Raw genomic sequence first — 17,148 nt, 5'->3', positions numbered from 1 at the left:
TATTAACATGTTTTATGGATGATGATCCGGAGGTCAGAGTGCATGTACACATGTAGTGACACCATGGGCTCAGGTCTGCCCTTCATACCCACAAAGCTGAGCAGAAATCTACAGCTGTGGGAGGAGTATGCTGAATTTCATCAGGTTCTCAGAACTGCCCTCTTTCTACCTTGAACTGGAAAATATCCCTGGGAGCATAAATTAATTGTGCCTTAAGTAACCACCTAGGTGTGATTGTGTACTCGCTGCCCTGTTCTGAGAAAAACAAGAGCCCGCCCCTATTCCCCAGCTCTTCATCTTTCTATGCAATTGATTTGTGCTAATCCTGGAACGAATTTGCAGATTGGAAGCCTTGTCCTCCGCCTTGTCCTCTGGAGTCCAGGATTCCACCTCCCACCCTGTCACCATCTGGCCAGACTGTGTGGAAATGGGGGGGTGGGGGTGGGGGTGGGGGAGCAGCAGGCAGTGGGCCCTTTGCAGGAGCGATCGTGCTGGACCTTAACTTGCAGAGGGCCAGGGAGTCCCTGCCATGTGCACACGCACACAGGTCAGTGGGGGCAGGTCAGAGGAGAGGGTGCAGGAACCCGGGAACAAAGACCTGTCCCTCACGGCCGTGCATTGTCCCCAGTGGAAGCCATCCATCATGCGGCTTCCCTCAGCAGCTGGATGCGCCAGCTGCCTCCCGCGGGATCTTTTCTTTCTCTTGCCTGCCCCAGGAGCGCTTGATGGCTGTCTTTTCAAAGCTATAAGACCCTTATGCACAATGTTTTGAATGCTGTGAGGCCAGCCCCATTTTGGACTCTTTTGAAGTTTTTGCATTGTGATGGGTGGGGGAATACACACCAAAGGATCATTTTGGCTGATCCCTCAGAAGTTGTCCACAGCAAAATGGGGGAGCCTTGAAGTCAGGTTTTTAGTGCAAAGACATGCGATCCTTTGGAATTCCCCCTTGTCATGATTAAGTGGGAAGAGCCAGCAGCATGCATCAGGTTGCCTGTTGCTTTCACGAATCAAGTGGTCTTGCCTTTTTTTTGCATGACTGATGTGACATATTAGCACTGGACTCCCAGTGAATCTGAAGGCAGATTGTTATTGCATCACCCTGCCCTTGTTAAAATGTTATTGCTGAACTTTTCCCAGAGCCATGAGCGAAATCTGGTTATGATTCAGTCATGATGGAAACTTGCTGCATGTATGTTGCAAGGTAACAGATTAGATTTAGTGACTCAAATGGGCAGTTAACTTAGATTTAATGGGACTGTAATTGTACAGCGAATTTTAAATGCCCTTTTGATTATTGCATCAGGGTTATATCGAAATACATACTTGTCATTATGTCTTGACATTTTAAAAACAATTACGTCAAATCTAATGAGAGGAATCCAGTAAGAAAACTCAGTTACCTTTCAAGGGTGCCAGGTTTTCCATTTCAGCTTTGTGGTTTTCACTGACCTTGGCATTTTTCTCCCAGTTGTGATAGAAAGATAATAAATTTGGTTGGGGTAGTTAGTAATTATTCTCATCATAGTGTTTTTCTAATAAGCACCCCAAATTATCCAGCCTACATTTTTCTTCTTCAGGCTGCTTCTGACACCCTACATTTGTTTTTCTCTCATTCTCCTAAAGCTGGTAAAAATATGAGACAAATATAGCATGGTTCCTTGGGATAAATTTGTTCTTTAGTTTAATTCAACAGTTTGAGTGACTGCAACATGCCAGTCTTCAGACTAGGTGTTGAGGTATAAAAATGAATTTAAACTTATCTTTGTTGTCAGTAACTTTTCTCTTTTTGTCCTCCTCCTCCTCTTCCTCTTTCATCATCATAGCAGTCATTGTCCTCCTCAACATCTACTGAAAATTTACCCTATAGGAGCCACGATGTTAATTTCTTATCTCAAGTCTCATCTCAATTACATCTCCTAACAACCCTGTGATTAGGTGCCATTATTCCTTTCTGCAGATGAAGAAATCAAGACTTAAGTTAAATAGCAGAGCAACTCATTTCCAGGTGAGGTCTCTTTGATTGCAGCTTCCACCCTCAGAACCACAAATGTATGACTCCTCATGTGATCCTGTTATTCTCAACATTTGTAACAGCTTTCCAGGACCTATAGAACAGGGTGGAGCTCTTAAGGTGCTTCATAATGGAGCCTCATTTACCTTTCCAAGCTCCAGCTCCACTTCTGTGCACTGTGAGTTACTCAGTAGGTAGAACTACTCAATGTTCCCTTTCATCTGCTCTCTAAGCCATTGTGCACATGGCTCCCTTTGTCAGCAGTGCCAGCAATGCCTTTTCCTTCCCTCCTCCACCTGCCAAAACCCTTCCTATTGGACTTTCTAGGTGGCGCAGTGGTTAAGAATCCGCCTGCCAATGCAGGGGACACGGGTTCGATCCTTGCCCCAGGAAGATACCACAAGCTGCTGAGCAATTAAACCCGTGTGGCACAACTATTGAGCCCATGTGCCTAGAGCCCATGCTCTGCAACAAGAGAAGCCACCGCAATAGGAGCCCGCACGCCACAATGAAGAGTTGCCCCCGCTTGCTGCAACTAAAGAAAGCCCATGTGCAGCAACGAAGATCCAATGCAGCCAATAAATAAATAAATAAATTTATTAAAAAAAACAAAAACAAAAACAACCCTTCCTATTCTTCAAGGTAGCTCCAAAGCCCCATCTTCCTGAAACTCTCTCTGATCCTCCAAGAATCCATCATACCTTCTTTCATTATTGCACATCTCAGTGGAACTCCTCTTGCTGTTTGTAGCCCATTCCACCTTGTTAACTGTTAAGTTTTCACCCTCAATATACTCAAGCACTCTGCATGTTCCTTAAATGGACCTTCCCATCTTGCTAGCTACATGACATCTAGTACAATGTCTTATGAGCTTTAAGAAAATACTTGCTGAATTGAATATTTATTTAGCTGCTGGAGATGCATGGTGCAATTTCAGATGCCGTATGTTGGGGGAAAATGTGTTCTATAATTCCAAGCTATGGTTCCTGAAATTCTCCAGTCAAGGGTTCTTTAATGGAGTAGAGTCATTCAGAGAGGACACAGAAGGCTTTTTAAGAAATAGATAACTAACTATTAAAATTCTAAAGAATCATAGGAAAGATAAAGATATTGTTTTATTCAATGCTGAGGCTGCTGATGGAAAGACAAAGTTTAATTTTTTTTCAATTTATTTAAACTAAAAACAAAACAAAACAGTTTACTCATTTCTCTTACCCCTATTTACACTTCTGGTAACCACCAATCTGTTCCCTGTATCTATAAGCTATGAGCTTAGTTTTTGTTTTGTTTGTTTTTTTTACATTCCATATATCATATAGTATTCGTATTTTTATGTCTGGCTTATTTCACTTAACATAATGCCCTCAGGTCCGTCCTTGTTGCCACTCACAAATGGCAAGTTTTCCTTTTTCTGTCTGAATAATGTTCTGATAAATATATATACCATATATATGTGACATCTTTTTCATCCATCCATCCATTGATGAACACTTAGATTGCTTCCATAGCTTGGTTATTATAAATAATGCTGCAGTGAATATGGGGGTGCATATGTCTTCAAATTAGCATTTTTGTTTTCTTTGGATAAATACCCAGAATTGCTAGATTATATGGTCATTCTATTTTTTAATTTTTTGAGGAAACTCCATACCGTAAGCCCCTAAATACAAATCTTCAAGTTGCAAACTTTCAAAGATGCGAATGTGTGCTTGCATGTCAATCGTGGAAGCTAGTTCACATGTCTGGCATACATTGTTTCATGCAGCTTGCCCTCCGCCTCCTATCGCTGACGATCCTTCAGGTCCACCATCTCCCACCTCCTCTCCCTCCTCCAGTCAGTAACTCTTCTTGACTGTGCACTCGATGCCAGCTCCTGTATGCCAACTATTGTACTGTACTACTGTACTTTTTAAGATACTGTACTATAAGGTTTATTTATTTATTTTTTAAAGATTTATTATTTATTTATTTTATTTTTGGCTGTGTTGGGTCTTCATTGCTGTGCACCAGCTTTCTCTAGTTGTGGCAAGTGGGAGCTACTCTTCATTGTAGTGCATGGGCTTCTCGTTGTGGTGGCTTCTCCTGTTGCAGAGCAACAGAGAAGGCTCTAGGTGCACGGGCTTCAGTAATTGTGGCACATGGGCTCAGTAGTTGTGGCTTATGGGCGCTAGAGTGCAAGTTCAGTAGTTGTGGTACACAGGCTTAGTTGCTCTGTGGCACGTGGGATCTTCCTGTCCCAGGGTTCAAACCCATATCCCCTACACTGGTAGGCAGATTCTTAACCACTGCACCACCAGGGAAGCCCCTGCAATATAAGATTTAAAATGTTTATTTTTTGTGTTTATTTTTTATGTATTATTTGTGTGAAAAGTATTATAAACCTATTAAACAGTACAGTACTATATAGCCGATAGTGTTAGTTGGGTACCTAGGCTGACGTTGTTGGACTTGACGAACAAATTGGACTTACAAACGTGCTCTCAGAATGGAACTCATTCATATGCAGGGGACTTACTGACTGTTTTCCATAGTGGCTGCACCAATTTATGTTCCCACCAATAGTGCAGAAGTGTTCCCTTTTCTCCATATCTTTGTTGACACTTTCTATTTCTTGTCTTTTTGATAATAGCCATCCGACAGGTATGAGGTGATATCTCATTATGGTTTTAATTTGAATTTCCTTCATGATTAATGATGTAGAGCACCTTTTCATGTACCTGTTAGCAATATGTATGTTTTCTTTAGAAAAATACCTATTTATATCTTCTGTCCATTTTTTAATCAGATTGTTTTTTGCTATTGAGTTGCATGAGTTCATTATTCTTATCAGATATATGATGTACAAATATTTTTATCCCATTCAGTAAGTTACCTTTCATTTTGTTTATTATTTTCTTTGCTGTGTAGAAGCCTTTAGTTTGATGCTTGTTTATTTTTCCTTCTGTTGCTTTTACTTTTGGTGTCAGACTCAAAAAATCATCACTAAGACCTATGTCAAGGAGCTTACCACCTCTTTCCTCTAGGAGTTTTATGGTTTCAAGTCTTACGTTCAGGTCTTTGATCCACTTTGAGTGAATTTTTTTTGTATGCTGTAAGATAGAGGTACAGTTTCATTATTTTGCATGTGGCTTCCAATTTTCCCAACACTACCTATTGAAGAGACTGTCCTTTTCCCATTGCATATTCTTATTGTGCATATATTTAATTAATTTACATATGTATGGGGGGTTAATTCTGGGCTCTTTATTCTGTTTCACTGATCTATGTGTCTTTTATGCCAATACCATACTATTTTAATTACTATAGCTTTGTAATATAGTTTGGAATCAGGGCGAGTAATACCACTAGCTTTGTTCTTCTTTCTTAAGATTGCTTTGGATATTCAGGGTCTTTTATGGTTTTATGCAAATTTTAGGATTATTCTCTTGTTGCAGAGCATGGGCTCTAGGAGCATGGGCTTTGGTAGTTGCAGCATGCAGGCTCAATAGTTGTGGCTCATGGGCTCTAATGCATAGGCTCAATGGTTGTGGCTCACAGGCTTAGTTGTTCCATGGTGTGTGGGATCTTCCTGGGGTAGGGATCGAACCTGTGTCCCCTGCATTGGCAGGCAGATTCTTAACCACTGCACCACCTAGGAAGTCCCCAGTCTCTGTCTTTTGATTGGGGAATTTAGTCTATTTACATTTAAAATAATTCTTGATAGGTATATGCCTATTGCCATTTTGTTAGTTGTTTCCTGGATGTTTCTGTAGTATCTCTTTGTTCCTCTTGTCTTCTCCTGCTCTTTTCCTTTGTGGTTTGATGACTTTCTTTAGTGGTATGGTTATATTCCTTTCTCTTTATCTTTTGTGTATTTACTAAAGGTTTTTGCTTTGTGGTTACCATGGAGCTTACATACAGCAACTTATGTCAATAACAGTCTATTTCAACTTAAGTTTTATCCTATTGTAAAGCTCAACATTATCACTTTCCACCGCACCATTTTTATGTTTTTGATGCCACATTTTACATCTTTTTTCTTGTGTATCTCTTAACTAATTATTTTAATCAAGTTATTTTGCTACTTTTGTCTTTTAATGTTCTTACTAGCTTTATAAATGATTAATTCAGTATATTTATTATATTTTTAGCTTCCCAGTGAGATTTGTTTTTTCATATTTGTTCTTGTTATTAATTAGCACCCTTTCTTTTTTATCTTAAAGAAGTCCCTTTAACATTCCTCGTGAGGCTGATTTAGGGGTGATGAACTTTAGCTTTTTCTTATCTGTAAAACTCATTATCTCTCCTTCATTTCTGAGTAATAACTTTGCCAGGTATAGTATTCTTGGTTGGAAGTTTCTTTCTTTTAGAACTTTGAACATATTGTGTCACTCCTTTCTCAGTGAAGTTTCTGGTGAAAAATCTGCTGCTCATCTTATGGGGATTCCCTTGTAGATAGCAAGTCATTTTTAGCTTGCTTCTTTTAATAATCTCTCCTTGTCTTTAACTTTTGACATTTTAATTGTAGTGTGTCCTGGTGTGGGTCTCTTTGGGGTCCTCTTATTTGGAACTCTCTGGACTTCCTGGACCTGGGTGTCTGTTTCCTTCAGCCATTATTTCTTCAAATAAGATTTCTGTCCCCTCCCTCCCTCTTCTTCTGGGAGCCCTATGATGTGAATGTTAGTCCATTTCATGTTCTCCCATTAGTTCTTTAAGCTATTTTCACTTTTTTTATTCTTTTTTTTTTTCTGCTCTGAAAGGAATGTTTTAAACAAACAAAATGAAGGGGAGCAGAATATGCCATCTCAAAATATGCCACTTTGACATATTGACTTTTTTTAATTAAAGTTACTTAAGACACAGTCAGTGCAAGAAGGACACTCTGACCTCATTTGTCCTGCTGAAAGCAGAAAATACATCTTCCATGTGAAAGCTACCCTCCCTATATCAGGAAGACAGAAGGCAGCCTAATCACCAGAGATAGGGAATTTTTCACCAAGAAGGCTTATATAAACAAACTTTGTTACTTCTTCTCTGATTTGCTATCCCAAGCCCAAACAGCTTTGTCTTGTTAATTCTTCACAAATTTATTGTTTTCTTGTCTAAAAAGTATAAATACTGCCTGCTTTGGTCACTTCTTTGAGTCTCATATTTTTACAAACTCCCATATGTACAAAATTAAATTTGTTTAATTCTCCTGTTAATCTTTCTTATGTCAGTTTAATTATTAGACCAACCAAAGAACCTAGAGTGGAGGAAGGAAAATATTTTCCTCTCCTACAAAAATGAAGTGCAAGAAACAACTAAGCATAGTTAGATATAAGACCCTTACCACAGCTGACTTTTGGATGTAAAATAATGGGAAGGTACCAGTGTGGATTTGTAAATTCAATTATGCTGTTTGTAGGACTAGGCTATGTATATATTCTGCACCCAGTTCCAATGTGGGGGAAGGGGGTGTTTTCTTCACACCAAGAAATACTTGGACACCACCTTGGTGTCCTATAGCACTACTCAATTCTGACACTATCTACATGGAGATAGTATTACATCCTACAGGTTAAGGGCTCAGTCCTACAAGACAGTGCCCCTTCCTTCAGACACCAACTGTATGTCCAGGTTGTCACTGTTCTTCTGACTGACAGGCTAAAGATGGGAGGTTCCAATGACCCCCTTTCCTTTTATTTTGCTAGAGCAGCTCACAGAACTCAGAAAAACCTTCTACTTAGTAGTTACTGGTTTGTTATAAAAGGGTATAACTCAGAAATAGCCAGATAGAAGAAATGCATAGGGCAAAGTGTGAGGAAGGGCACAGAGATTCCATGCCCTCTCTGAACATACCACTCTCCTCAAATCTCCATGTGTTCACCAACCCAGAAATTCTCCAAACCCCCATCCTTTGGATTTTTATGGAGGCTTTATTACACAGGCATAATTGACTAAATTATCAGCCACTGGTGATTGATTCAATCTTCAGCCTGCATCCCCTCCCCAGGGGTCAGGAGGGGTGGCACTGGTGTTCTAACCCTCTAATAACATGGTTGGTTCCTCTGGAAACCTAGCCCTATCCTTAGGTGCCTTCCAAAGTCACCTATTAATGTAACGATACACCTTTATAGTCCTTATCACTCAGAAATACCAAGGGTTTTAGGAGTTCTGTGCTAGGAATGTGAAAGAAGACCAAATACATATTTCATATTATTAATTACAATTTCACAAGTCTTGATTTTAGGGTTAGGTAGCACCTCTTCTGTGTCACATGTCCTTATGCTCATGTCTCTTGATGCATTTTCTGTATATAACTTCTTTGTCTCCCCTATTAAATGATGCATTTGCTGAGTGGTTGCTCAGTGGTACGTGCTTAAAGAAATAGTCGTTTTAATTGAAATGAGACTTGAATTCATTTCAGTAAATAAAATTACTTACCTATAAGCTGTCAATACAGCATTGACCACACTCTTTCTTATGTAAATAGCTCTTAGGCTTTTATGTAGACTATCTTAGTGTTTAGAAAGTGATGATAATAACTAACACTGATTGTATGTGTACAGCACACAAGATTCTATTTTAAGTGCCTCCATTCTGTTCTAAGATTTTACATATGAAGAAACTGAGGCATCGAGTTTAACTGACTTGCTTATGGTTGCATATCCAGTAAGGGGTGGACTTCTACCAGAGCCCGGTCATTACAATAATGCCCACCATAGTAATCGTATGCTTGTGATTTAATTGTTTGTGAGTGCTTTAGCACATTCTCTTATATTATTCTTATTTACTGAGCAACTTTAACAACTGCACCTTTTCCTGGAGGAACAAAAATAAAGAAGTGATCAGCTGACCTCAAAGACTTCAGTATCTAGTAGGAATGACTTCAGAGTGCTGGTAACCTGGCTTCTTGTTGCAATATAGTTATTAAATATTGTAAAGTTAGGCAAGCCATTTCATCTCTCTGAGATCAACTGGATGGTAGGATTGGGATTAAATAATCATCAAAAGTTGTAAGACACCTTTCATCAACAGGATATAGTGAATGTGCAATGCATTCCATATCTCACAAGGTAGTTGTGACAGAACCAGGCTAAATCCCCGAGTTAAACAGCTAGTTGTTTAGAAAGAGGTACTCTCTTATAGCTGACACTAAGCCCTTTTAAGTTTAGGTGGAATATGAGGAGGAGCTTTACTTGAGTCTTTTGATTCAAAACAATAAAACTTACACCTAAAATGGATATCTTATTCCCTTGGTTATGGTTGCTATGTATAGCTACACAGGCTATGCACTGTATAACTCTGGAGGCACCACTCACATAAACTGATGTGATGAAATGTGTGTATTGGAAAATGTAGTGGCCCAGTTCTTGACAACTCCATTTCCCATAAAAGCAGACCCTGTGACATTACTGATATCGTTTCTTTGTCAGAGCAAAACTCCATATTGTATAATGAGAAATTAATATAACGGGAGTGCATCTGCAGGTCTGTGTGGTGCAATGGATAGACATTTCCAATCCTCTAGATCTTTTTTTATCTCTTGATCTAGCCTTATTTACTTTGTGTAGGTTCTAAAAATCTTCATGTGGTCACATGTGGCTAGTGTTGCCTCCTTCCTATGAGTACATCAAAGAAAACGAAATTGAGCCACAGATAGAGTTGCAAGAGGAATGTAAATCTGGGAGGAGATCCTGAAGGAATGGAGCAAGTTCACCAGGCTCAAGATCAGGATCAAGGGATGAGGAGGGAGGCAGAACTGAAACTAGGCATGAAGACAGAGTCCAGTGATGAAGGATATTTGGCAGATTCAGCCTGGGAGAGGGAAGAAACAGTAGAAGAATCAGGACTTATATTTGTTTCAGCAGATTAGTTTTTCAATCCATAATGAAAGGTTCTAAGAGGTCCTTGTCTTTCACTTGAAGGCATCCAATCACTTCTTTAGTAGTAATTAGTCTGAGGGGCCTGAAAAGTGGCTGTATCCAACTTAACAAAGAGGTTTTTGCATTTTAAATATAGGCCTAGAGATGATAGTAGAAGGTGAAGGGTGAATTTTAAGTGATGGTTGGGAAAGACATTTTGGGAAGAGGACACGGAATGTCTCAAATCAGGCAACCTCCTGCCTGTGCTTGTGAAGCCCATCATGGTCCAAGTAGGGCACAAAGCACAAGAATACCCCCCAACACCTGATCCCCAAAGAAAAAAATGTTTACCTAAAACTAAGAAACATTTTAATTTTCACTTCATAATAGCTAATACATAGTCTGTGTATTATTAAGTTCCTTTGTGTCATCTTTTAAAAATATTTTTGTTTTCATCATTTAGACATAATCACTTTTTATTTAGAGTCTGGAATATAGGCAAAAAAAGAAGTTTTTCCTGACTCTCCTGGAGTGTCTTCATGGCCGTATGTCATTTGAAATGAAAGCACCTAATTAGTTACTCAATTCAAGATAATTGTCCATATCTCTCACCTAAGCAGTTACAGAGTTTTCTAGCTCCCAGGAAAATGCCATCAATTAGAAAATGCCAAACTCTCTACAATTCTTTAGTTCCAGGTAACCCATTCTCTCTTTCTCTATCATTCCTACATATATACAAACACTCCTCGTATCTTTGACCCATGATATCCACTGACCTCTGGTATAGTTTTTAAACAAATGCTTCTATTATAGTCCTTATTTATACTTCAGAGTGATAATAGCCAAAATAAGCTTCTTGCTTTTGAGGAAATGCACACAGGATTCCAATATTTTATTCCCTGAAAGACCTGAGGTGTTTTACATGCATGGAATTCTCAGTTCTGCTCTGCTCAGTTCTGATGTGTTGTAGAACACATAGCTAACTATTGTTCAAGAAGGGATTTGAATCCTATCTTACCCATTCTAGTCAACCTTTGGTAGAATGTCCTTTTACATTCACTTATCAGTCATCCCCTTTGCCTTTCTAGTACTTGCTGGCAGAATTCCATGGTCCTCAAACTCTCCAGGAACCTGTACTGTGCAACTCTTCTCTACCCCCCCTCCTTGGATTGTGGGCAGTACTCCATGCTCTGGAGTTTTCTCTCCTTGTCATGATACCTTTACACCCTATAGTATTTAAAAGAAAAATTTTTTTTTCCAACTTTTTGCTCAGTTCTTGGCACAGGGCTCCCAAACCCTTGGAATCTCCTGCGTGATAAAATTGTCTTTTATGCTAGTGAGGTTAGTCATGATAGGAGGTTGACAGGGTTGGGACATAAAGGGGTAGAAGTAGGGAGCTAATAGTTTCAGAAAATACCTAGCTGTGATTAGAAGGTTGAAATGTCTAGCTCTACCCCTGGACCTCCAGGAAGAGGAAAAGGGGCTGGAGAGTGAATTCATCCACCAATGGCCAATGATTTAATCAATCATGCCTACCTAATGAAACCTCTATAAAAATCCCTCATCAATAGTGTTCAGGGAGCTTCCAAATATGTGAACAAATCCACATACTTGGCATAGGCCTCAGGAAACATTCTGCATATGACTTGGAAGAGGGAGTGAAGGGGTGGTACTTTTTTATGCTCAGAAGGTGGGGTGAGGTGCACAAGAGCTACTGCAACTCACTGTGCAGTTGCTTATCTGCTGTGACATCTAGTTGGTGTGGGGGGTGGCTAGACCCACGGCCTCCAGCTCCTTCTGATCTTTTGCTTCAGCCTCTCTGAATCCTGGACTAGGTGCATCTTAGTACCTTGATGGGTACCAGCTTTTCACTCAGAAGCCTGCCATCACTGAAGTTGAAGGCCTGGAGGTGGTGAGAGACAGTGCAGGGGGCAGTCTTTTCTGGTGACATCCAGCTCAGCCTCCCAGGTGCCCACTTGTTCTTACCTCCCCCACGTCCTGTGCTATTTCCCTTCCCTGTGGCTTTCGGGCTCTAGCATCAGGCACAAAGCAACAGCTCACATAGCCTGTGTAACTGGCTGCCCTGCTGTGTAAGTTACAATCCTTATCATGTATATTCCCTAGTGGTTCTAATCCTCTGGGCAAATCCTTACTGGCACATAAGACTTGATGCTTTCCTCTCCATTTCAACAACTGCTGTCTTAGAACATGCAACTGGTCTCTTATCTCTTTCCACTCTGGCCTCCTACCATTCACCCTCTAACCAACAATTACAGGGATCTTTCTATGATATAAATAGAATCATATCACTTCCCTAAATCAAAAGTCCTCCAAGGCTTACCTTTACACTTAAGAACAAAAATCCACACACGTCATTCCAGGACGGTCTGACTGGCCCCATTCACTTCTTCAATTTCCATCTCCACTTTCTGCCACATTCCCTCTCACTACCATCTTATGTACCCGAGGCCGCTTTCATCTTTCTCTTCCCAAGGCAGCCTAGAAACATAGGGGAAGTAGGAGAACAATAAGCAAGGTTAGAACCAGCCTTAACACCATGAAAACAAGCTTATGATAAGCCAAATAAGATGGAACCAGAATTTAAAATATTTAGGATCATGATCCACAGTAAGAAAAATACACTTGACATTGTAACCTAGCACGTACAATGCGTGCACATGCGCGCGCACACACACACACACAACAGCCATTTCAATAAACAATATTATATGGTCCTTGTGTGATCTATGCTCTGATACTTCCTTTTCTAAGCTATCCCCTCCTCTTCTCTCCCCTTCCCTCCTCTTCCCTTCCGTTAGGAAAATGTTGGCCATGAAACACAAACTAATTTCATGACACACTGATGGGCCATAACTTTCTATTTGAAGCACATTGGATACAAAAAAGAGGTTTTGGGGTGAGGGATTAGGGCTTTTAGGACTCTGAACCCCGAGGACCACTAGAGAATAAGAAAAATTGGCTGGTGGTAGATCACTGACTTTTGATTCAACCACTGTCACTTCTATTTGGTTTGCTCTTCTGAAAAGGAATCAAGACCTAGGCTATAGGTTCTGAATGCTTTCTTTGCTTCTATGTTAAAGTGTAAGTCTCATAAGGGTATGATCCATGTTATCTTGTTCACTTTCTAAATATCAGTGTCCTCGTCTTAAAATAAGGATAATAATAAAAAGTTATGCTGAAGATTATATGAGGGAATACAATGCAGACTTAGCACACGCCTGTGTGTAATAATTAGCCAATAGGTGTTAAGGTGTGGGCTAGATACCCTGAAAGGCAAATGCTACTAGCATCATTTTGTGGCATAGAAACAGAGACTCATTCGTTAAAGTAAATTTCCCCAAGATTCCACAATTTTTCAGTGTTTCATTTTCCTGACCCAGTTTGGAACCACTTAGAGGTAAACAAAGAAGCTAGTCAGATAGGGATTGAAATATCTGTGAGAATGTGACTTAGGTATGTGGCAACAATGGGCACACATTCAAAGGTGGCCCTGGGTACCCATGGGCTTCCCCAGTAGGGGTGGAGTCTGCCCCCATGAGTGTCTCAGGTGCAGGCCAAGGAGATGCCCAGGAGAAAGGAAAAGGCTGAGTTCCATACACCCAGCTTCGGTGCTCTAAAATATCCATCCAACAGTGGATACCCGGGGCCGCCTTTGAATGTGTGCCCTTCCATGTGGGACCTACAGCCTGGGGAAAAGAGCTTCGCTACCACAGTTCCCAGCCTTTTTTCTCTCCTGGCACATCCAGTTAACCATTAAGCCTGTGGTCCACCAGCGGGGTGCAATGCCGTCAGGGAAGGAGATCAATATCTCTCAGGGCAGGCCTGTCCCCATCTTCCTGAGACTGATCTCCCCCAAACCAAAGTCCAGTGTTTATCCTCCCAAGAGTGCTACTGGGCACTACTGAGCACTTTGCCCCTGAAACTCTGAAATGGGTTAGAACAGCAGAGCTGGAATTAAACCCTGACCTCCCTAAATTCACGGCCACAGTTTTGGAATGAAGTGTAGTCATGGCCTATGGGGAGAACACCTGGAGGGTGAGCAAGACAATCCAATAAGGTTTAGAAGGAAAATGATCAAACTTTTATTTATTGATTTTTACTAAAAATGGGAGAAAGGAACTAATCTTTACTGATGCCGGATTCATAGGTATATAGATTTGGGCAATATGTCAGCAGGTCCCCTGGCTCTCTTAGTCAGGCAAGGTGCTGAATGAAGAAGGGTGTTCCACAGCTAAGAGGGCTTGTCAAGAGCCTTTCCTTCTTTGGACCTCAGACAGCTCTCTAAATAGGGACAGCGCTATTTAAAGCTGTTCACATAAGTTTTAAGCAAGTCCTAAGGTATTTGAGCAGTTAGTTTGTATTTAAGTGCAGGTGTTGTGTATACATTGTAAGGGGTGGTTGGTTTTCCATGATATAATTAGAAAGGACTGCTTGCTCACTCATGCCTGGGTGCCTTGGCCCCATGGAAGATGACCACTCTTAGTAACACCCATGATTAAAGTACATTCTAGTTAAGCCCTGTAGTAGGCAGAATAATGGCCCCTGAAATTTGTTTACATCGTAATTCCCAGAGCTTGTGAATATGCTGCCTTACATGGCAAAAAGCACTTTGCAGACGTGATTAAATTAAAACTTTGACATAGGGTGGTTATTCTGAATTTCCTGAATGCATGGGTATCTGGTGTGATGACTAATGTAATCGCAATGGTCCTTAAAAGTGAAAAAGGAGGAAAATGTCAGGGTTCTTAGAACTGAGAGTAGTCAGAGAGATACAATGTTGCTGGTTTAAAGGTGGAAAAGAACTATGACCCACAGAATGTGAATGGCCTCAAGAAAAGGCAAGAAAATGGGTTCATTTCCAGGGCATTAAGAAAGGAACACAGCCTTGCTGACACCTTGACTTTAGCATAGTGAGAAGCATGACAGAATTCTAACCTACAGAACTACAAGGTAATAAATGTGTTGTTTCTAGCCACTGAGTTTGCAGTAATTTGTTAATGGCAGCAATAGGAAACTAATGCAGCCCTAAGGAAAGACCTCTCTGGCTTTCTTCTTTCTCGCTCTCTGGGATAGCCTGGTCATGTCTTTGCCCCTGCGCCACTGGAACCTGCTGAAGAATTCCTCATCTCTCCTGATCCAGAGTATTTCAGGGCCCCATAGACTATTGGGACAGCTCCCTCTTGCAGCGTGGCAAGAGCTGAGATTTCTACTTCGTCTTGGGTTAGGAATCCTCCTGGCTCCTCATCACAGGATTCAAGGAAGGCAAAAAGCAGTGTTAAACCTTGTTTAATCGTTCTACTTGCATCTGGAAAATTTCTCCCACTTGGATAAAGGAAAAAGAAAATAATCTTTAACCAAATTAAAACTGATTCTGAATAATTGTCCTCAGGGTTTGATCTACTTAAATTATCAATCTGCATAAATCAACATCTGCCCTACTCTCAACTTCCTGAAGCTTAATCATTCGGTAATCGTTGTTGGTGACGGTGGTGATGGAGGTGTGTGTGTGTGTGAATTAGCCAGATATTCACGTCAAATCACTCTTTAAGTCCCAAGATGGCATAGAAACAACCATAAAGTGACATATACACTCCATTTATATAATTTAAATAATTTATTAATAATGTATCTTCTTGGGAATTCCTTGGATGTCTAGTGGTTAGGACTCTGTGCTTTCACCTCAGGGGCACGGGTTCAATCCCTGGTCAGGGAACTAAGATCGCCACGCCAAAAAGAAAAAAAAGTATCTTCTTATTCTAGGTTAAGGAATTGCCCCGTTCTTTACAGTAATTTTGTAAGAGGTAATAAATGCAATTAGTGCAATGAGACCAGCAATTGTCTTTCAAAAATTATGTACCTGAAAATCTGATTAAGATCCATAGTTTAATAGTCAATTATAATTTTTGTAACTGACCTAAATGTAAATGTGTGTTGCTGTTCACATTGATTTCTTGGCTTAATTAGGAACTTTTTATGCATCGGAGTTTGAATTATGTTTCATAAAAGCCTTCTTAAGAATCGAAAATTTTCTCACGTATGTTGAATTGATGCTATTGGCTTTTTCTTTATGATTGTGTTATATAAATTAAAACATTGTTCTCAAGCTTCAAAGGTCAGATGTGTGGGAATTAAATTAGTTCAGTCCCAGAAAAAGAAGAAAAAGATTTTGAAAGTTTCTAGAAAATGACAAAATATTATTTTTACTTAAACTCCTCCTGCTTTGAGCTATTTATATCTTTCTGCTACCCATCTCTGTATCACAGATTTGAACAGTCTGGAATACCAACTATAGTATCTATAGTATAATATAAAAATGCCACAAAGTGTTTACAATTCAGTTTTAAGCCAGCATCTGTTATAAATAGCACATTACTTACATCAATGTAAAAAAAAATAAAGCTTTTTATGTGGCACAGATAGCACCTATATCACAAAGGCAAAAGGCATTGTCTCTGAGCCCAATGCTATATACTAAGTAATAATGATAATACAAATCTACCTACTGGCATTACAGACCAAAATACAAATATCTTGCTACAGTATTTTCTGTTCAGGAAATAATATAGACATCTCTTGGGTATCTTTTTCTTTTCTGACCTGCATAGAAATGGGAGGGTTATTAGTTTGGTCTGATAACCTGCTTGGCATATACAGGAGGGCCAAACCAATTATCTTCTTTGCTGACCTATTTTAGAAAATCCTGCAGATATGTGCATTACAGGAGGGAGTCTTATACCATGACAAACACAATTCTGATCAATAAATCTGATCAGGAGGGCTTTTTCTTTTCCTCAAAACATCATTGGTTCGCAAAGCCTCACTTTATAGCTCAACTTTTGGAAGTGCTAAGGCATTACAAAAAGGTTCCAAAAAGTTCTTATAAGTTGTGCTGCCCAATCCTGGCAAAACAGGGAGAACGGAATATTCTGGTGGGAGGGAGTCATTCACAGGTTGGCTCCACCATCAGTTTTTTCCCCAGGACCAGTAGAAATGTGGCATTTCCTCCTCCTGTTTTATCACTTGGCAAATGTACCAGACTCATTTCTCAGAGGAAGTAGTTATCTTTTCTTTTGCTTTGATGTAGGATGAAGGTGTCAAATACTCATTTTTGTTGTTGTTGTTGATGGTGGTGGTGATGGTGCTGGTGGTAAAGCAGGGTTGAAGATTGTGGCTGTGATTGAAAACTGAGAAACAAAAGGCTCTTTTCTCCCAACTCTCCAAGGTGTGAGATTCTAACCTATTGAATTAGTTTGCTATTTGGAAGAGGAAAGAGCTGAAAGGGGAAGA

Source organism: Hippopotamus amphibius, chromosome 8 (genome assembly GCF_030028045.1).
Source record: "Hippopotamus amphibius kiboko isolate mHipAmp2 chromosome 8, mHipAmp2.hap2, whole genome shotgun sequence".
NCBI lineage: Eukaryota > Metazoa > Chordata > Mammalia > Artiodactyla > Hippopotamidae > Hippopotamus > Hippopotamus amphibius.
This window is presented reverse-complemented; position numbering follows the sequence as displayed.